Source organism: Neovison vison, chromosome 12 (genome assembly GCF_020171115.1).
Source record: "Neovison vison isolate M4711 chromosome 12, ASM_NN_V1, whole genome shotgun sequence".
NCBI lineage: Eukaryota > Metazoa > Chordata > Mammalia > Carnivora > Mustelidae > Neogale > Neogale vison.
Genome location: NC_058102.1, coordinates 97,916,432 through 97,939,606, shown reverse-complemented (window position 1 = coordinate 97,939,606; position 23,175 = coordinate 97,916,432). Strand labels below are relative to the sequence as shown.

The following is a 23,175-nucleotide window of genomic DNA, read 5'->3' as shown; positions in this document are numbered from 1 at the left end:
TTGTTTGTCTCTCTTTTGCTCAGCTTCTTTATTCTCTGTCATTTGGTCTTCTAGACCAATTCTCTCTTCTGCCTCATTTATCCTAGCAGTAAGACCCTCCTTTCTTTTTTTTTTTTTTTAAAGATTTTATTTATTTATTTGACAGACAGAGATCACAAGTAGGCAGAGAGGCAGAGAGAGAGAGAGGAGGAAGCAGGCTTCCTGCTGAGCAGAGAGCCTGATGCGGGACTAGATCCCGGGACTCGGAGATCATGACCTGAGCTGAAGGCAGCGGCTTAACCCACTGAGCCACCCAGGCACCCCAAGACCCTCCATTCTTTATTGCACCTCATTAACAGCTTTTTTTTTTTTTAATTTCAACTTGGTTAAATTTTAGTTCTTTTATTTCTCCAGAAAGGGCTTTTATTTCTCCAGATAGTGTTTCTCTAATATCTTCTATGCCTTTTTTGAGCCCAGCTAGCACCTTGGGAATCATCATTCTGAACTCTAGATCTGACATATTACCAATGTCCATATTGATTAGGTCCTAGCGTTTGGTACTGCCTCTTGTTCTTTTTTTTTCTTTTTTTTCTTTTATGGTGAATTTTTCTGCCTTGTCATTTTATCTAGATAAGAATATATGAAGGAGTAAATAAAATACTAAAAGGGTGTAAAAGACCCCAGTAAAATATTCTTTAACCAAATCATAATAGACACCAAATCTGGGGGTAAGAAAGGTAGTAAAAAGAAGTTCAAAAAAAAAAAAAAAAAGAAAAAATATAAAGAAGAAAGTATATATATTAGAGTGGTGAATAGAACAGTGTCACCCACTTAATTTTGGGAGTATTTTGGTCTCTTAGAGGAAACTACCTCCCAAAATTTTAAAGAATGAAAATCATATATAAAGGTAAACACAATGAAGGAATGGAATATGACTATAAAGATATATATTTTTTAATTTCTAAAAAAGGAGTTGATAAGTTGGTTGGGAGAATAAAGAAAAAGAAAGTGGAGAGAATTTGCTCAGGCTTGACTCTAGAACAAAGCCCTGTGCTAGATTTAGGGTATATTTTGACCTATTAGAAGAATTTGTATCCCATATTTTTTTTTAAAGATTTTATTTATTTGACAGAGAGAGATCACAAGTAGGCAGAGAGGCAGGCAGAGAGAGAGAGAGGGAAGCAGGCTCCCCACTGAGCAGAGAGCCCAACATGGGACTCGATCCCAGGACCCTGAGATCATGATCCAAGCCGAAGGCAGCGGCTTAACCCACTGAGCCACCCAGGCGCCCCTCACATTGTATTTTTAATTTTAATTTCCTTAGTAATTAATCACATCTCTTTATATGCTTGTTGGCCATCTGTATATTCTTAAAGAAATGTTCATTCAGATTTTTTGCCTACTTTTTAATTGGGTCATTTATCTTTTTTGTGGTTGAGTTGTGGAAGTTCCTCCTACATTCTGAATACTCTTTGTCAGACAAAATTTGCAAATATTTTCTTTCATTCTGTAGTTTGCCTTTTCACTTATCTTGATAATGTCCTTAGATGCATGAAAATTTTATCTTTAATCCATCCCTTCCCCCCTATTGCCTTTAGGTCACACCCTCATCCTTTCTAATCAACACACTCTGGACTTCAGTTCTGTCTTAACATTTTTTTTTTCCAATTTATTTATTTTCAGAAAAACAGTATTCATTATTTTTTCACCACACCCAGTGCTCCATGCAAGCAGTGCCCTCTATAATACCCACCACCTGGTACCCCAACCTCCCACACCCCCGCCACTTCAGACCCCTCAGATTGCTTTTCAGAGTACATAGTCTCTCATGGTTCACCTCCCCTTCCAATTTACCCAAAAGCACATACCCTCCCCAATGTCCATAACCCTACCCCCCTTCTCCCAACCCCCATCCCCCGGCAAACCACAGTTTGTTTCATGAGATTAAGAGTCACTTATGGTTTGTCTCCCTCCCAATCCCATCTGTTTCCTTTATTCTTCTCCTACCCACTTAAGTCCCCATGTTGCATCACCACTTCCTCATATCAGGGAGATCATATGATAGTTGTCTTTCTCCGCTTGACTTATTTCGCTAAGCATGATACGCTCTAGTTACATCCATGTTGTCGCAAATGGCAAGATTTCATTTCTTTTGATGGCTGCATAGTATTCCATTGTGTATAATACCACATCTTCTTTATCCATTCATCTATTGATGGACATCTAGGTTCTTTCCATAGTTTGGCTATTGTGGACATTGCTGCTATAAACATTCGGGTGCACGTGCCCCTTTGGATCACTACGTTTGTATCTTTAGGGTAAATACCCAGTATTTGCTGGGTCATAGGGCAATTCTATTTTCAACATTTTGAGGAACCTCCATGCTGTTCTCCAGAGTGGTTGCACCAGCTTGCATTCCCACCAACAGTGTGTTTCTCCACATCCTCGCCACATCTGTCATTTCCTGACTTGTTGATTTTAGCCATTCTGACTGGTGTGAGGTGATATCTCATTGTGGTTTTGATTTGTATTTCCCTGATGCCGAGTGATATGGAGCACTTTTTCATGTGTCTATTGGCCATCTGGATGTCTTCTTTGCAGAAACGTCTGTTCATGTTCTCTGCCCATTTCTTGATTGGATTATTTGTTCTTTGGGTGTTGAGTTTGTTAAGTTCTTTATAGATTTTGGACACTAGTCCTTTATCTGATATGTCGTTTGCAAATATCTTCTCCCATTCTGTCAGTTGTCTTTTGATTTTGTTAACTGTTTCCTTTGCTGTGCAAAAGCTTTTGATCTTGATGAAATCCCAATAGTTCATATTTGCCTTTGCTTCCCTTGCCTTTGGCGATGTTCCTAGGAAGATGTTGTTGCGGCTGAGGTCGAAGAGGTGGCTGCCTGTGTTCTCCTCAAGGATTTTGATGGATTCCTTTCTCACATTGAGGTCCTTCATCCATTTTGAGTCTATTTTTGTGTGTGTTGTAAGGAAATGGTCCAATTTCATTTTTCTGCACGTGGCTGTCCATTTTATTAAAGAGGCTGTCTTTTTTCCATTGGACATTCTTTCCTGCTTTGTCAAAGATTAGTTGACCATAGTGTTGAGGGTTTATTTCTGGGCTCTCTATTCTGTTCCATTGATCTATGTGTCTGTTTTTGTGCCAGTACCATGCTGTCTTGATGATGACAGCTCTGTAATAGAGCTTGAAGTCTGGAATTGTGATGCCACCAACTATCCCTTTGGCTATTCGAGGTCTTTTCTAATTCCATATAAATTATGAAATTATTTGTTCCATTTCTTTGAAAAAGATGGATGGTACTTTGATAGGAATTGCATTAAATGTGTAGATTGCTTAGGGTAGCATAGACATTTTCACAATATTTATTCTTCCAATCCAGGAGCATGGAACATTTTTCCATTTCTTTGTGTCTTCCTCAATTTCTTTCATGAGTACTTTATAGTTTTCTGAGTATAGATTCTTAGCCTCTCTGGTTAGGTTTATTCCTAGGTATCTTATGGTTTGGGGTGCAATTGTAAATGGGATGGACTCCTTAATTTCTCTTTCTTCTGTCTTGTTGTTGGTGTAGAGAAATGCAACTGATTTCTGTGCATTCATCTTATATCCTGACACTTTACTGAATTCCTATACAAGTTCTAGCAGTTTTGGAGTGGAGTCTTTTGGGTTTTCCACATAGGGTATCATATCATCTGCGAAGAGTGATAATTTGACTTCTTCTTTGCCGATTTGGATGCCTTTAATTTCCTTTTGTTGTCTGGTTGCTGAGGCTAGGACTTCTAGTACTATGTTGAATAGCAGTGGTGATAATGGACATCCCTGCCGTGTTCCTGACCTTAGTGGACAAGATTTCAGTTTTTCTCCATTGAGAATGATATCTGCAGTGGGTTTTTCATAGATGGCTTTGATGATATTGAGGTATGTGCCCTCTATCCCTACACTTTGAAGGGTTTTGATCAGGAAGGGATGCTGTACTTTGTCAAATGCTTTTTCAACATCTACTGAGAGTATCATATGGTTCTTGTTCTTTCTTTTATTGATGTGTTGTATCACATTGACTGATTTGCGGATGTTGAACCAACCTTGCAGCCCTGGGATAAATCCCACTTGGTCGTGGTGAGTAATCCTTTTTATGTACTGTTGAATCCTATTGGCTAGTATTTTGGTGAGAATTTTCGCATCTGTGTTCATCAAGGATATTGGTCTATAGCTCTCTTTTTTGATGGGATCCTTGTTTTGGGATCAAGGTGATGCTGGCCTCATAAAATGAGTTTCGAAGTTTTCCTTCCATTTCTATTTTTTGGAATAGTTTCAGGGGAATAGGAATTAGTTCTTCTTTAAATGTTTGGTAGAATTCCCCGGGGAAGCCGTCTGGCCCTGGGCTTTTGTTTGTTTGGAGATTTTTAATGACTGTTTCAATCTCCTTACTGGTTATGGGTCTGTTCAGGCTTTCTATTTCTTCCTGGTTCAATTTTGGTAGTTTATATGTTTCTAGGAATGCATCCATTTCTTCCAGATTGTCAAATTTGTTGGCATAGAGTTGCTCATAGTATGTTCTTATAATAGTTTGTATTTCTTTGGTGTTAGCTGTGATCTCTCCTCTTTCATTCATGATTTTATTAATTTGGGTCATTTCTCTTTTCTTTTTGATAAGTCTGGCCAGGGGTTTATCAATCTTATTAATTCTTTCAAAGAACCAGCTCCTAGTTTCGTTGATTTGTTCTATTGTTTTTTTTGGTTTCTATTTCATTGATTTGTGCTCTGATCTTTATGATTTCTCTTCTGCTGCTGTGCTTAGGATTTCTTTCTTGTTCTTTCTCCAGCTCCTTTAGGTGTAGGGTTAGGTTGTGTAACTGAGACCTTTCTTGTTTCTTGAGAAAAGCTTGTACCACTATATATTTTCCTCTCAGGGCTGCCTTTGATGTGTCCCACAGATTTTGAACCGTTGTATTTTCATTATCATTTGTTTCCATGATTTTTTTCAATTCTTCTTTAATTTCCTGGTTGACCCATTCATTTTTAGAAGGATGCTGTTTAGTCTCCATGTATTTGGGTTCTTTCCAAACTTCCTCTTGTGGTTGAGTTCTAGCTTCAGAGCATTGTGGTCTGAAAATATGCAGGGAATGATCCCAATCTTTTGATACTGGTTGAGTCCTGATTTAGGACCGAGGATGTGATCTATTCTGGAGAATGTTCCATGTGCACTAGAGAAGAATGTGTATTCTGTTGCTTTGGGATGAAATGTTCTGAATATATCTGTGATGTCCATCTCATCCAGTGTATCATTTAAGGCCTTTATTTCCCTGTTGATCTTTTCTTGGATGATCTGTCCATTTCAGTGAGGGGAGTGTTAAAGTCCCCTACTCTTATTGTATTATTGTTGATGTGTTTCTTTGATTTTGTTATTAATTGGTTTATATAGTTGGCTGCTCCCACGTTGGGGCATAGATATTTTAAATTGTTAGATCTTCATGTTGGACAGACCCTTTGAGTATGATATAGTGTCCTTCCTCATCTCTTATTATAGTCTTTGGCTTAAAATCTAATTGATCTGATATAAGGATTGCCACTCCTGCTTTTTTCTGATGTCCATTAGCATGGTAAATTCTTTCCCACCCCCTCACTTTAAATCTGGAGGTGTCTTCAGGCTTAAAATGAGTTTCTTGGAGGCAACATATAAATGGGTTTTGTTTTTTTATCCATTCTGATACCCTGTGTCTTTGATTGGGGCTTTTAGCCCATTAACATTCAGGGTAACTATTGAGAGATATGATTTTAGTGTCATTGTATTACCTATAAGGTGACTGTTACTGTATATTGTCTCTGTTCCTTTCTGATCTACTACTTGTAGGCTCTCTCTTTGCTTAGAGGACCCCTTTCAGTATTTCCTGTAGAGCTGGTTTGGTGTTTGCAAATTCTTTCAGTTTTTTTTTGTCCTGGAAGCTTTTAATCTCTCCTTCTATTTTCAATGATAGCCTAGCTGGATATAGTATTCTTGGCTGCATGTTTTTCTCGTTTAGTGCTCTGAAAATGTCATGCCAGCTCTTTCTGGCCTGCCAGGTCTCTGTGGATAAGTCAGCTGCCAATCTAATACTTTTACCATTGTATGTTACAGACTTCTTTTCCCGGGCTGCTTTCAGGATTTGCTCTTTGTCACTAAGGCTTGTAAATTTTACTATTAGGTGACAGGGTGTGGTCCTATTCTTATTGATTTTGAGGGGCATTCTCTGAACCTCCTGAATTTTGATGCTCCTTCCCTTTGCCATATTGGGGAAATTCTTCCCAATAATTGTCTCCAGTATACCTTCTGCTCCCCTCTCTCTTTCTTCTTCTTCTGGAATCCCAATTATTCTAATGTTGTTTCATCTTATGGTGTCATTTATCTCTCGAATTCTCCCCTCATGGTCCAGTAGCTGTTTGTCCCTCTTTTGCTCAGCTTCTTTATTCTCTGTCATTTGGTCTTCTATATCGCTAATTCTTTCTTCTGCCTCATTTATCCTAGCAGTGAGAGCCTCCATTTTTGATTGAACCTCATTAATAGCTTTTTTGATTTCAACTTGGTTAGATTTTAGTTCTTTTATTTCTCCAGAAAGGGCTTTTATATCTCTGGAGAGGGTTTCTCTAATATCTTCCATGCTTTTTTCAAGCCCGGCTAGAACCTTGAGAATTGTCATTTTGAACTCTAGATCTGACATATTACCAATGTCTGCATTGATTAGATCCCTAGCCTTCGGTACTGTCTCTTGTTCTTTTTTTTGTTGTGAATTTTTCTGCCTTGTCATTTTGTCCAGCTAAGAGTATATGAAGGAGCAAGTAAAATACTCAAAGGGTGGCAACAATCCCAGGAAAATATGCTTAACCAAATTAGAAGAGATCCCAAATCGTGAGGGGGGGATTTCTCCCCCCTCACGATTGGGTGAGGGATCTCCTCTGATTGGGATCTCTTCTGATTGGGATTTCCCAGTCTCTTCTGATTGGGATCTCTCCTGATTTGGGGATAAAAAGAGGTTCAAAAAGAAAGAAAGAAAAAAAAGAAAAATAAAAGTATTAAAAAAAGAGATTGAATTAAAAATCAATCAAGAATTAAAAAAAGAGATTGAAGATATTGGGATCTCTTCTGATTTGGGGATAAAAAGAGGTTCAAAAATAAAGAAAGAAAAAAAAGAATTAAAAAAAAGAAAACGAATAAAGAAAAGTATAAAAAGGAGTATATATATATATATATATATATATTAGGTAAACTAGTTAAAAAACGTTAAAAAAGAAAAGGGTAAAAGTTAAAAAAATTTTAGCAGAAGAAGAGAAAAAAAAATGAAAAAGAAAAAAATTAAATTAAATGCAAGACTAAAAAATCACAGGGAGAAAGCCATGAGTTCCGTGGTTTGTTTTCTCCTCCTCTGGAATTCTGTTGCACTCCTTGGTAGGTGAACTTGGTCTTGCCTGGATTTCTTGTTGATCTTCTGGGGGAGGGGCCTGTTGTAGTGATTCTCAAGTGTCTTTGCCCCAGGCGGAATTGCACCGCCCTTACCAGGGGCCGGGCTGAGTGATCTGCTCGGCTTTGCTTTCAGGAGCTTTTATTCCCTGAGCACTTTCCGTAGAGTTCCGGAGGACGGGAATACAAATGGCGGCCTCCTGGTCTCCAGCCTGGAGGAGTCGAGAGCCCGGGGCCCCGCTCCCCAGTGCGCCCTCAGCAAACAGCTCCTAGAAACTCCTGTCTTCCTAACCTCGGGCCGCGCTCTGAGCTCACTAAGCCTGCGACCGGTTCAAGGCAACACGGAGCTGTGAGCTTACTGTTGGCTCTGTCTCTGTAGCCGGCTTTCCCATTCCAATATCTGCAAGCTCTTCAGCACTCAGACACCCCTGATCCTTCTGTGACCTTGCGAGACCTGAGGCCACGCCGACCCGTCGTGGGCTTCACCCCGGTTTAGCCTCTGGAGCGATGTCCCTCAGCGGAACAGACTTTTAAAAGTCCTGATTTTGTGCTCCGTTGCTCCACCGCTTGCCGGGAGCCGGCCCCTCCCCCTGGGGTCTATCTTCCCGTCGCTTTTGATTCACTTCTCCACCAGTCCTACCTTTCAGAAAGTGGTTGTTTTTCTGTTTCTAGAATTGCTATTCTTCTTCTCTTCGATCTGCCGATGGATTTGCAGGTGTTTGCAATCTTTAGATAAGCTCTCTAGCTGATCTCCTACTAGCTGAAGTAGTCTCAGCCTGCTACTTCTCCGCCATCTTGACTCCTCCCCCTGTATCCCATATTTTTTTTTAGAAGTAAAAACCCTATATGTATACAAAAAATTAAGCTAGATACAATGAAGGATAAAATATGAATATAACAATGAAAGTTCAGAAAATATTTCTTATGAAAGGTATTATTAAGATAAACTAGTTAAAAAACACTGAAAGAGGAAAGAGTGAAAGTTAAAAAAAAACTTAGCAGAAGAAAAAAATAAAATAAAAAAATTAATTAACTTTTCAAGACTAAAGAATTATGGGGAAAAAGCTATAAATTCCACGCCTTTGCTTTCTCCTCTGGATTTCTGCTGTTCTCTTTGGTAAGTGAACTTGGTCTTGGCTGGATTTCTTGCTGAACTTCTCGGGGAGGGACCTGCTGCAGTGATTGTCAAGTGTCTTTACCTGAGGAGGTTGCCCCACCCTTACCAGGGTCCAGGCTAAGCAATCTGCTCAGGTTTGCTTCTGAGAGCTTTGTTCCCTGAACATTATCTGTAGAGTTCTGGAGGATGGGAATGAAAGTGGCTGCCTCCAGTTTCCCGCCTGGAACACGAAGAGCTCGGGACCCCACTGCCCAGTGCGCCCTTGAAGAAAAGTGCTCAATCACTCCCATCTCCCTAGCCTCTGGCTGTGCTCCAAGCTCACCCAGCCTGTGAACAAGCATGTCTGTCTCTGGCACACAGCCCCACCTGCAGTTGGAGTCTCCAAACCTGACAGGTCACTACACTCTTCCATGGTGGTCTCCTGGATCTTGTGGAGTCCCTGATCACAGAGCAGTGGCCGGTACCTCGGATCACAATTTAAGGTAATACCTGAGTTGAGAGCTCACTCCTTGGCTGCATCTCTGTAGCTGGCTTCCCTACTCTAATACCTGCAAGCTCTGTGACACTCAGATCCTTCTGTGACCTCATGGGACCTGAGACCACCCTGTCCCCGCATGGGCTTCACCCCAGCTTACCCTCTGGAGCAATGTCCCTAAGTGGAACAGACTTTTAAAAGTTCTGATTTTGGGGTCCCTGGGTGGCTCAGTGGGTTAAAGCCTCTGCCTTCATCTCAGGTCATGATCCCAGGGTGTGGGATCGAGCCCCGCATTGGGCTCTCTGCTCTGCGGGGAGCCTGCTTCCTCCTCTCTCTGCCTGCCTCTCTGCCTACTTGTGATCTCAGTCAAATAAATAAATAAAATCTTAAAAAAAAAAAGTTCAGATTTTGTGCTCTGTTGCTCTGCTGCTTGTCGGGAGCCAGCCCCTCCCCCCGCGGTCTATCTTCCCATGGCTTTGGATTCACTTCTCCGTAGGTCTTACCTTTCAGAAAGTGGTGGATTTTTCTGTTTCTAGAATTGTTGCTCTTCTTCTCTCAAATCTCCTGTTGGATTTGTCGGTGTTCAGAATGGTTTGATTAGCTATCTACCTGATCTTCTGCTACCTGATGTCATCTCAGCCTGCTACTTCTCCACCATCTTTATTCATTCCCCAGCAATGACACTTTTAAAGATTCACTAAAATCTTAAAATTCATATTTAACTTATTTAAAAGAACAAGATACAAATAAGCATAAAAATAAGAACAATGTACACTAAAATCTAATTATGGTGACACATATTTGATCTAAAATAATCTTATGACTCTGATTATACAAATTTTCTAAAAGCAGAATAATATTTTTATTTAGAAATTTCACTTCCACCAATCATTATCACACATGCAAAAATATTTGTATGAAAATGCTTTTGATAGAATGATTGATAACTATAAAAAATAAAGAACACTGTACACTTAATACAGGCATTAGTTTAAAATTGCCAAAATATTCATACAGCCAACATTATTAATACTGAATAATTGGAAAAAAAGCAAAGGCATATCATGGAATAAATTAATAAATGTTTAAATATATGAAAGCATATGTTTTTATTGTGGTAAAATGCGCATAACATAAAATTTACCATTTTGACCATTTTGAAGAGCAAAATTAGTGGCTTTAAGTATATCTGTGTTACTATGCAGCCATGAAGCATATGTTTTGCATCCAATTATAAAATATGACCAAAAATATTTATGCACTCATAACTAATACTTATAATGTAATTGATATATTTGAAGAAAAAAATCTGAAAAGGTTAAGTTCTATAATGCAAGCGGTAGCCTTATATAATTACATAAATGTTTCCTTGTGCTTATCTGATTAAAATTAGCCAATGATAATAAAACATTTATATAATAAAGGATTTCATGCATAAATAAAGGATTATAATCTTCTAAATGCCTTAGTGGATGTGAAAGCTTAAAAGAATTAACTATGTAATTTAAATGATACAGTTGCCCTCCTGACCTGTATCAAATGATGCTCTAACATCCTCCTATCTCCAAAGGCACAGTCCCCACTGAAGCCAGTGTTACTTGTGTTTTTGCCAAACTTCATTACTCAGAAAACCAATGACTCTTGACTGTAGGTCCCCAAAGACCATTTATTTTTTTCACTCTTAACATTTTCTGCCAATTAAAAAGATAAGTCACATTTGACATAGTGTATGCATTTTTCTCTGCTGTTATGATTTAAAATTCATTTCTTCCACCAGTGGAGAGAGTTTCTCAGCCCTTTGAGTAATTTATTTTTCAATGATGGAGATAGTAAGAAAATATTTAGAGGCTTCTAACAGCATTAAGCCCCTTACCAAATCTGTCCAAGTTGGAGAAAGCAAAGGGAGTTCTATGCAATCCCAGACATGTCAGTGAATATGAAGACATAAATAGCTTTATAAAAATACCACTTTTAACATTGTGGTCTTGATATTGGCTATGGTCAAACAAGCAACAGAAGCTCTGATCTACTAACAGAATAGTAAATACAATAATGTTTGGCTCTTTGACTGTGATCCCCTTTATAGGATCTAGGTTATAATTACCTCTAAGAAAGAAAATAGATTTTCAGTGGTAATTTTAATATTTTCAATGTATCTAAGATATATGTATGAGATGTCATTTTTTTAAGAATGAATCTCCCTTGTGTAGATAAATATCATTGCCACTAGTATTGTATGCATAAGATACATAAACAAATCTGTATCTAACTTAATGTAAGAAGTATTTAGGGTAATTTTGGATAGATATTCAACTTCAAATTTAAAATAAAGTTTCTTCCTATAAGAAGGAAATGATAAGTGAATTGGGGGAAACCAGAGAGACTATGAGAGACTGTGGATTCTGAGAGACTGTGGATTCTGAGAAACAAATTGAGGGTTTTGAAGGGGAGGTGGGTTAGGTGAGCATGGTGGTGAGTATTATGGAGGGCACGTATTGCATGTAGTACTGGGTGTGGTGCATAAACAATGAATCTTGGAACACTGAAAAAGATATAAAATAAAATAAAGTGTCTTCCTATATATAGAAGTATATAAGCAGGGGCACCTGGATGGCTCAGTGGGTTAAAGTCTCTGCCTTCAGCTCAGGTCATGATCCCAGGATCCTGGGATCAAGCCCCATGTCGGGCTCTCTGCTCAGCAGGGAGCCTGCTTCCCCCAACCTCCGTCTGCTTCTCTGTCTACTTGTGATCTCTGTCAAATAAATAAATAAAATCTTTTAAAAAAAGATATGGTTTAAAAAAAAAAAAAGAAGAAGTGTATAAGCATGTACCCGTATTCTTCTTCCCTGAAAAGAACACCATAATGACTGAAACAACAGCATCTCATGATAGAGTCCTGTGCTCATTTTGAAAACTCATTAGAAAGACAGAATAAACAAAATCAGTTAGTTACACTTTCATGTCAACTTACTAGCTTCTATCATAAAGTAGGGTGTAATATCTTGGGGGGAAAATGACTATATTTTGAAAATTGGATAATGTTCAACATTTGGGGGCTGAGTAAGATTTCACAATAATACACATTATCTCAGATTCACATAAAACTTGAAAGGAAAGTGGGTAGGCTGCAAGTATATAAATATACAAATTTTCCTTTTGCATCTCGATTTGATAGAACTATCTTATAGTTGTTGAATAAAAAACTAAATTTCTTAAGAGGATTCCAACTATTGAGTAAACCTTGATCCTTGGCAATTTTTCTATATATTAGAATAAGGCAAATAGTCCCAAACAATTCTGCCAAAAACAATTCTGCTCCCAGTCTCAGTGAGAAGAGAAGACAGTAAATTAAACAATAAATTGAATTTGCTCATAATACAAAGAAACTCAGTATGCCAGAAAACTTCAACGTTTAAGATCTTCATTGTGTATTGGACATATCTGAGTCCCTACAGCTATGGCATCAATGAAAATAAAATAATTCATTCACTGAAAGATGAGAGAGGGAAAAGAAGGCCATCATTACCTGTATCAGCAGTAAAGGTAACACAAATTCAGTCAGTAATGCAAATATTCAGAAAGATAAATAGCTAGGCTATGTAGCAGGAGGTAGGGGGAAACATCGGGTTGTGAAGTTGCTCATAAGAATTAAGCTCGCTTAACCTAAAAACACACCAAAGAACAAAAATCTTCTTTTGGAACAAAGACCTCCAGTTTTTTTTTGTTTGTTTGTTTTTAAAGATTTTATTTATTTATTTGTCAGAGAGAGAAAGAGAGAACACAAGCAGGTGAGAGGCAGGCAGAGGGAGAAGAAGGCTCCCTGCTGAGCAAAGAGCCCAATGTAGGACTTGATCCCAGGACCCTTGGATCATGACCTGCGCTGAAGGCAGATGCACAATTTACTGAGCCACTCAGGTATCCCTAAAGACCTCTTGTTTTGCTCTAGTGTCTACATAGTGAACCCAAGTTATATTAGCATTATTATTCTAAAAAGACCCAAAGTGTCAAGAAAAGACACTAAATCGAGTGTGAAATTTTGTGACTCAGTTTCTCAATAGGGAAGAACTTTTTTACCCTTAAAATTACACTCCCTCATAATCTACTTGGTCACATGGGAAAATCCTAAGTACAGGATAGGCATAAAATGTAAATATACATATAATATATATTTATGTTAAAAAATGAAATATAAAAGCTTGAATACATTATATTTTAGAACAGTTAAAATAATCTATAATCAATGAGAACATTTATCTGAGTATCACATGCAGATTGGAGAGAAGTCAGAAGTCATTGATGAGAAATGGCATAATAACAGCATTCATTCTGCTGGGACTTACAGATGACCCTGAGCTACAAGTTCTGATTATTAGCTTTCTCTTTCTGGCCTACACACTGAGTGTAACTGGAAACTTGACCATCATTACACTCACTTTTGTGGATTCCCACCTTAAAACACCCACATACTTTTTCTTAAAAAAATTCTCCTTCTTGGAGATCTCATTCATATCTGCCATTATTCCCAGATATCTGCATAACATAACAACAGGGGGACAACATTATTACCTATAATGCTTGTGTCATCCAAGTGTTTTTTACTGACCTCTGTGGGGTATCAGAGTTTTTTATGCTAGCCTCCATGTTCTATGACCGCTATGTGGCCATCTGCAAACACTTGCATTATGTGAACATCATGAGCAACAGGGCCTGCAGGACTCTCGTCATCTGTTCTTGGATGGCTGGTTTATGTATAATAATCCCACCACTTAGCCTGGGTTTAAACCTAAAATTTTGTGACTCTAACATAATTGATCATTTTGGCTGTGATGCATTTCCCTTAGTGAAAATCTTATGTTCGAATACATGGTTCATGGAATGGACAGTTACAATCTGTGCTGTGCTGACCTTTAATATGACACTTACATGTGTGGTTCTGTCATATACTTATATCATCAAGACAATTTTTAGATTCCCTTCTGTTCAGCAAAGGAAAAAGTCCTTTTCAACCCGTTCTTTCTACATGATTGTGGTCTCCATCACCTATGGCACATACATTTTCATCTATATGAATCCTACAGCAAAGGAAAAAGTGACCATTAATAAAGTGGTTTCACTGCTCATTTTCTCTACTTCACCTACATTGAGCCAATTTATTTATACTTTGAGAAACAATCAAGTTAAGAAAGACTTTGAGGACTCAGTCAAAAGAATTTGCCTTTTTCTCAATTAAGTAAAAGAAATATTATTTTTAAAATATCTCAAAAACAAGAATAAATGTCCACTGGCATTTTATTTTGAAGTCTATAATCTTGTTTTTTAATAACATATATTTCTGTTACATTAATTTTCTCAACACTTTTTTAACCAACCTTACATTGAGCTCTACTCATGCCATTCTTGTATTTAGATTTTTCAAACCAATATTTGATAGTTTTGCATATCAATTTCTAAAAAACCATTCTGAAGAGAAATTAACTTCTTAATTCTGTTACAATATATAATGAGTTATTCCTCAGGGAAATATAGGGTAAAATTGTTTGTAGCTCTTCAATATACACAATAATGATGTGTAAACACATGCAATAAGAGTAATTATAGGTAAAATACCTAAAATGGATGAATAATCACATAATTTAAAATGCATGTCAAAAAGAGTAATGGCACTTCCAATACTGAGAAAATAGATGAAAATACACTATAATGAACACACAGAAGCACTGGATAAATATTCTCTTAACTCTATAGCTGAAATCATTGCAAAGTGGTCAACAGGAGGTATCAAAAATAAAGATTCAACTAAAAGCACAGTAATAATTTACAAAATGACTACTGGGTGCTGAGGTGAGCATAGACTGGAGGGTGGGCACAGGACATCGCATTATGGATCACAAACGCTTAGGCTTAAAGTCTCAGGATTAATGTGGAAAGTACTTGGAACAACACAATAGCTGCACATTCAGTGAAAGTTTGAACTAGAAAACCAAGTTCATTTTCACAGAAAGATTACCTTTTTTCTGAAAAAAAAAATATATATATATCATCTGCTGCTTATAAAGCTCTGAGTCAAGGGGATAACATTCCCCAGTGTGTTTGATAGCCTATGCCTACATCTAATACAAATTAAGTTCTCATAGTCCAAATTCTGCCATAATAACCATAATATACAGAGTTTTACCTGTAAAGAATAAAAAAGTCCACATAATATAATTCCTTGGAAATTAAGGAATTTACATCAAATTAACTGTTATCTGGAAAGTAAGGAAATGCAGACATGCCATCATAAATTATTTGGAGTACTGAAAAAGCTGTAGTTAGAAGAACCCGTTATCTTAAATAAATTCATTTTTAAAAAATATATAAATTGGACCAAAAGTGAGGAATTTATACTAGTGAATTTGAAAAAAAAAAAACATTGAAAACAAAAACAAATGAAAAATGTTACTGTAAGTAGAAACTCAAATCTATTAAATAAGTTCAAAAAAATTCAAAAGCCAGTTCTTTGTAAACTCTAATAGCAGAGATAAACCCCACCCCAATGAATGTGATGAGTAAAAATCAGAAATGCCCCATATTTTATTAGATCTTGGACGATGACATAAGAAAACAAAATAATCGTGATATATATAGGAAACAATGGCATTTCCTTGATTTTAAAGTATTATTCATATTTTGTTTTTCGGAAATTCAGACATTTCATACAATGGATGGCATCTACCATTGTTCATAGACTAATTGTCAACATTTTCTTTTCAATGGTGATAAATAGTATAATGGCATGCCTTACAATTGATGTTGTCTTAAAGTTGATGAAACTTGATATATCTTTTTTTATATTGAGGGCATTCTTACATACAAGAAAAACTCAAGGAACTAAGAGGAAACTAATGGAACTAGTAAGGGAAAAAATGGAAAATGGAACTAGTAAGGGAAAAAATGGAAAATGTTTTAATTCTTAAGAAGTAGACTATAATAGCAAAAAACAATAGGAAATCAATGAGCAAATGTTATTTTGGTCATAAAATGTTATCTTGGTTTAATTACCAAGAGAATAAATTTAACATAGAAGTGCAGTATATATATAAAGAAAGTATAAAATCTCTTAAAAGAATATAAAATTTAATTAGAACAAAAGAAAGACAGCCAATATTCCAGGCTGGAAAATTTTAGTATAAGCATGTGTCTGTGTGAATGCATAGATTATTTATGTATTGCAGAATATTTATTTTCATATAACCACTGAACATATAAAATATTAAAGGAAAACAAATTTTAATGAAGGTTATCTGAAGCAGAAACTAAACAATGTAATTAGAAAGAAGAATAGGTAGAATGAGACAAAGGAAAAAATCAAAATAAAACACAGATCATATAATCCCACTTATATATGAAGGTTTTGGTATATATACATTTGGGTGAAAATAAAATTTCTTTCAAATAGATTTTCATCTACAAAATGGTAGAATATTAAATGTCTATTACCAAGCCAAAAAAAAAAATACATTGCATGGTTTTTTGTTAACTGCTGATCAATAAAAAATAAAATGCAAAAAAGAAAATCTCTCTGAATGTATAAATGTTACATATTATACACATGATTATCTCAAGTGACACAGTAAAAACACTGGACAAAATCCAGCACCCTTTTGTGATAAAGACACTTGAAAGACTAGGAATAGAAGGTAACTTCCTCAACTTCATAAAAGCATCTATAGGTAACCCATAGTTAATGGGAAAAGATTGAATGTTTTCTCCCTAGGATCAGTAACAAAAGGATATCTGCTTTCACCATTTCTACTCAACATTGTACTAGAGGGTTTTTTCCCAGGGTAATTAGAGGAAGAAAGAAAGAAAAGAAAAAAAGACAGTAAATGAAGAAGGGACATATTTAGTATATAGAAAATCCACAAACTATTAGAACTAATAAGTGCAGCCAGTTTGCAGTATATAAGATCAATAACAAAAATTAGTTGCATTTCTATATACTAGCAAAGATTTTAAAACATCAAATTTTCCAAAGCTACTGGAAATTCCTTTGTACTAGCCTTTCTTTTTAGTGATGGAAAGTAAAAGGAAATATTTCCTGGGCTTATGACAGCACATCTATCTTGAGGAAGTTTATGCAATTGATTAAGTCACAAAGATTCTGTAACTGTGGCCATGGACTTAATCAGCAGTGAGCAGAAGCTGTCATGCAGATTTTCAACATTACATTTATTTTCAAATTTGTAGCTGTAAGAATAACTGTAGATAAACAAAGAGAGTTTACAATTAATTGCTAGAAGTATAAATAAATATGATCAATTCTGTCCTTTCAGTTATATTCCCTTTTGGTGATAATTGGGTCATATTGTTTCTGGGAAATGGATTTTCCTTGACTGTATAAAGCTGAGAGATGTGAGTTTTAATATGGATATTTACAAAATGTTATTTTTTAAATGTATTACTTTGGGATAGCTTATACTCATTGATCATCTGTATGTACCAATAAATAGGAAGTCATCCAAAAGTAGCATAACTTGAGAGACATGAAGATGCACTGCTCAATGAAAAAAAAAAAAAAAACACTTAACAACTTGTCCCACATTGCATTATCTTATTAGAAATCAAATTTTAAAACCTTTTACATATCATACAAACAGCAATCAGTCAATAAAAATTCAGATCAATTATACTCAACACTTGCATTGTAATGTCAGAGTTCTTACAGAAGTATAGTTCTAATGACTGGAAGAAAAATGATTCTCAGAGTCAGTTAGGTTGTATTAGTTTCCAGAGAAGCCCAAGTCTTTGTACATTGGGAAGAATAGATTCAGGGATGGGGGTGGGCTGCAGAAATGGTCCCCAAATGTTAGGAGTGGACCTACATTTATGGGAGCATTCTAGCTCTCAAGCAAACCATGAGCAAGTCCATGCCCCTTGTCTTTGATAGTGACTGTCATCCCTGGGATTCAACTCTGGCATTTAGGCACATGATCAGAGCTGGTACTGGCCCCGTCTCAATATGGAGAAAATATTATAAAGCAATATAGCAAAACATTTCACATAGTAAATGAGCTGGAGCCTCCAGTTCAAATTGTAGGAAATCTACTATTTTGGGAAACCCTGATTTCGTTTTGAAAATATTTTAAAAGCCAGCATTAGTGTGGTACATAAACAATGAATTCTGGTTCACTGAAAAGAAATGTAAAAAAAAAAAAAAAAAAGCCAACATAGTATTTAGTTTCTGTTAGTTGAGGGGGGGAAATCTAAGCATAATGTCATAAATTTAGAATTTCAAAGACCCTGGTTTCTGGGTTTAATATCCCACTGAGAGATTAATCAAGAAAGCAAAACCAGTATCAATAAACATACAATTACTCCTTATGAACATACTACTATTCCTCTGATTGACAGGTAAGGTAAAGAGAAGGCAATTACTATTTTTTCAGGAGTGAATATGATGAATATAATCAGAGTAGTGCTTCTTCATGATAAGACTTACTACACTAGCCAGAAAAAAAAAAATCTTCAAAAACAAAAGTCAAAAATGTTAGACTCAGAATATAGGAAATTAAATAAGTAAATTCAATAACCCAGCAGTTTTAGCTATATCCCAAATAAGAATAATGTAGCTTCGGGTGGAAAATTTGACTTAAAATTTTTACTAATAAGGACTTGATTTTGGCTCAGGTCATGATCTCAGAATCATGAGATGGAGCTCCTCACTCAGCACAGTGTTTGCTAGTTCTTCTCCCTTTCTTCTTCCTCTCTCTCCCTCTATCTCTCTCTTCCTCTCTCCGTTTCTCTCTCAAATAAATAAATAAATCTTTTTAAAAAAATTTTGCCCGTAAATTTTTTAGGTGTTGAATATATATGGAACTGTGTTACTTATAGATGCTATTCTAGATAAAAAGCACCACATTAGCCTCAAAATAATGTACATTTTCAGGGTGATACTGGAATAGGAGAAAGAATTGATTACACTGAATGACATCCAATCCACATATCATAATTTCATTGGGTTCCATTCTACATAGATGTCTTCTACTATTTTATATCAAAAGATGGGGTCTTTAATAAACTTTGATAAACATGGTTTTATTAGAACAACAGGGGTGGGGCATCTGGATGGTTCAGTTGTCTGAGCATCCCACTCTTGGTTTCAGCTCAGGTCATGATCTCAGGGTCATGAAATCAAGCCCCGTGTCAGACTTTGCACTCAGGAGGGAGTCTGCTTGTGATTCTTTCCCTCCCCCTCTCCCTTTGCCTTCCCCACTGAAATAAATAAACAGAAAATTTTATAAAAAGAACAATGGGGTCAATGTATGATTACAATGTGGTAAAGAATAATAGAGGGTGAATAACAAAAGGAAAATTACTGTGAATAAGAACACTGAAATAGGGAGCATATAGTTATAACAAGCTAGGCACTTTCTAAGTTTCAGATATGTAGAGTTTAGTTTTTTTAAATGGCATATAAAGGACATTACTATTATTTCTACTTCACAGATGACAAGACTGAGTAATAGTGAAAGTAAATAGTGCTTGGGGAATGTGATTAATATTTTAAATCTGAATTTTTTTTTTTTTTTTTTACTTAATGACATTGGAACCAAGATGTTGGAATGTTTAAATCTTAGCCAAACAAATTAAAAGTAAAAAAAAAAAAAAATTGTGATGCTGTCATACAATCCTGTGAATGTCACACTTAACATATCTTAACATTTCAAACAACAAATTTCTCACCAATAGCAATAGACAATGAACATAAAGTTTAGACAAAAAATTCATGAGGGAGAGAGAGGAAAAGAAATGTGTCAGGAAAAAGTTGTTTAGAGAATAAAACATGGGTTCAAAAATTAGAATAATGCTAAATCTCAAAATCTTAAGTAATCTTAAGTAATGGATACAGAAAGCCCATAACTATTTGCATATATTTGCATTTTACCAGTAACCAAACTATAAAGAAAAATTAAAACTTTACAAGTTTAACTTTAGGATATATCTTCAGTCAGCAGTAAAATATAAATACAAGTAATTCTAACCCAATGTGCAAATAAAAATAAAACATAAATTGGGAATAAATGAATCATGATTTGTCATTAGAGTGCCCTATAAATAAAGTAATCTGATTTTCTTAATATACCTTGAAATTATCTAAATGTACCGCTGTGGAAACTAATGGCCTTTTATAATTTTTTTTTTAAATTTTAAAAAGTTGTGGATTCACAATTTCAGAAGTTTTCCTGGTGAAATCTGAAACTGGTCCCATTACACAAAGGGCAAGGAGGGACCAAAAGATGCAGGCTACTCCAGACTGATAAACTGTAGTTTCAACAATCAGGAGAATATATTATATATGGGGCTTGTCATCAGTGGCTTCAAGTTGATTAAATCTCTACACCCATCTCCTCCAGAATGTAAAAGTTTATGTAAGAGCTTTAGCTGGGTTTAATCACATACTGTCTAGATGATTTCAACGACACACTGCTCTCTCAAGACTGTGTCCTCCAAAATGGCTCCCACCATGGGAACAGTGGGCTATCTGCATATATCAAATCATCACAGTTTATATAACATCAAATGTTTTGGTTTGACTTTTTGGTTTTGGTTTCAAGGCTTTTGGGGATTATTTGTTTTGTTTTGTTTTGTTTTGTTTTGTTTTGGTGAGAACATTTAAGTTCTACTCTCAACAAATTTTAGTTATACAATACAGTGTTATCAAATATAGTCACCATGACATACATTTGATCTTCAGACTTTATTCACCTTATAGTTCCTATGCTTTTACCAAACTCTGCCTATTTTCCTCATCCCCCAGTCCCAGCAACAACTTTCCTACACTCTGTTACTGATTTTTTTAATGTTTTTAGATTCCACATATAAGTGATATCATGCAATATTTATCTTTCTTTGTCTAACTTATCTTGTTTAGCATAATGCCTCCAAGTACCATCCATGTTGTCACAAAAGGCAGGATTTCCTTCTTCCCTATGGTTGAATAATATTCTATTATACATATATACACTACATCTTCTTTATCCACTCATATATTGATAACCTTATAGGTTGTTTCCATATCCTAGCTATTATGAATAAGGCTGCAACAAAAATACAACTCATGTATCTCTTCAATCCCTGTTTTCATTTCCTTTGGATATATACCTTGAATAGGGATTGCTGGATCCTATGCTAGTACTATTTTTATTTTTTTTAAAGATTTTATTTATTTATTTGAAAGAGATCACAAATAGGCAGAGAGGCAGGCAGAGAGAGAGAGATGGGGAAGCTGGCTCCCTGCAGAGCAGAGAGCCCCATGAGGGGCTTGATCCCAGGACCCTGGGATCATGACCTGAGTCGAAGGCAGAGGCTTTAACCCACTGAGCCACCCAGGTGCCCCAGTGCTATTTTTAAATTTTTGAGGAACCTCTATACTATTTCCACAGTAGCTGCACCAATTTACATTCTCAACAACAGTGCATAAGGATTCTCTTTCCTCCATATTTTACAACAATTTTTATCTCCTGCATTTTTGATAACCGCCATTGTAACAGGTATCAAGTAATATCCCATTCTAGTTTTGATTTGCATTGCCATGATGATTAGTGATGTTGAACACCTTTTTGTGTACCTTCTGGATATTTGTATGTCTTTGGAAAAATATCTACTCTGATCTTCTACCCCTTGCCCAATTTTAATTTTATTTGTTTTGTTTTGTTTTTTTCTTTTTTGCTATTGAGTTGTATGAGTTCCTTATATTATTTTGGATACTAATCTCTTATCAGATAAATGATTTCCAAATATTTTCTCCCATTCAGTAGGGAGCCTTTGCACTTTGTTGATGGTTTACTATGCTGGGTAAAAGTTTTTTTGTTTAATGTAGACCCACTTGTTTATTTTTCTTTGTTTCTTCACTTTAAAGGTCAAATCCAAAACTACTGCCAAGACTAGTATCAAAGATATCAAGACTGATACCTCCTATGTGTTCTTCTGGGAATTTCATGGTTCTAGGTTTTACATTCAAGTCTGTAGCCCATTTCAAGTTGATTTTTGTGTATGGTTGCATTATTTTATATGTAGCTGTCCAGTTTTCCCAACAGCATTTATTGAAGAGTCTTTCCTTTTCCTAGTGTATGTTCTTGGTTCTTTTGTCATAAATTAATAGACCATGGCAGCATGGAAAAATTTTAAGGACACGGATCTATAGTAATTTGATTCCAAGAGCTGAAGGAACATTAAAATATTGAACGTAAGTTGATAACAATAAATGATTCAAATATAATGATATGTATATTAATCTAGAATATGTTTAGAAGAACACAGATGTAGATGTCCAAATATAACAATTATGTTACTAATGTTTATTTTTAAATCATACCTATAGGTATATTGATATATTTGGGGGGGAAAGACTGGAGTTTTGATGCTATAATTAAGCACTGTGGGTTATATGGTTTTATATATTTTTCCTTTTTCTTTTCCAAGTATAACTTCCCAAATATAATTTATGTATTTAAATTTTCCAAATATAATTTATGTAACAAATCAGTAAATGAAGAATGTGGTTTTTTTATGACCCTTCCTTGTGCTGTCTCTCAGTTTATGTGATATGACAGCAAAAGGAGCTAAAGTTGTTTTATAACCAGATTTTTCTGTTGTCCTATGCCTATTATCTGCTGCTGCACCCTCCTGTCTCCAAGGACAGTGTCTCCAAAGAAGCCACAGTTAGTGTACTTTTTTTTTAACCCCAATTTTATTTCTCAGAAGATTCATTAATGACTCTGTTCTTTAGTCATCAGGGACTTTTTGTTTATTCACTTAGTTGCATTCTTATCAGATAACGCAAATGTCAAGTTAGATATAGCAATTGTTCTCACAGCCCTGACAGGTCAAAATTGCAACTTTCTTGAAACTGGAGAAGGTTACTGACATTCCACAGCCTTGTACTGTATTATTTTTTGTTTGTTTTTTTAATCCCTTTTGTGAGGGGGATTTTAATAGCAAACAAGGAATTCCATGTAACTGGTTGAAGATGGATACTACTGTGCATCTTGGAGTTGTGAATGTGACAGTGGATTCATAAGCAAAAGTGGCCAGAAGTTCAGATAAAAATCTTCACCCCAACTACCATCTTCAGTTTAGGAGTTTTAAAGCTTCATGTGTTTCAACAACCAGCAGAAA

At 35.8% G+C, this 23,175-nt stretch overlaps 1 pseudogene; it reads left to right on the top strand.

Annotated features, from left to right (window-relative positions):
• Positions 1 to 13,311: 13,311 nt before the first annotated feature.
• Positions 13,312 to 14,245, top strand: LOC122891762 (annotated as a pseudogene).
• The last annotated feature ends 8,930 nt before the right edge of the window (positions 14,246 to 23,175 follow it).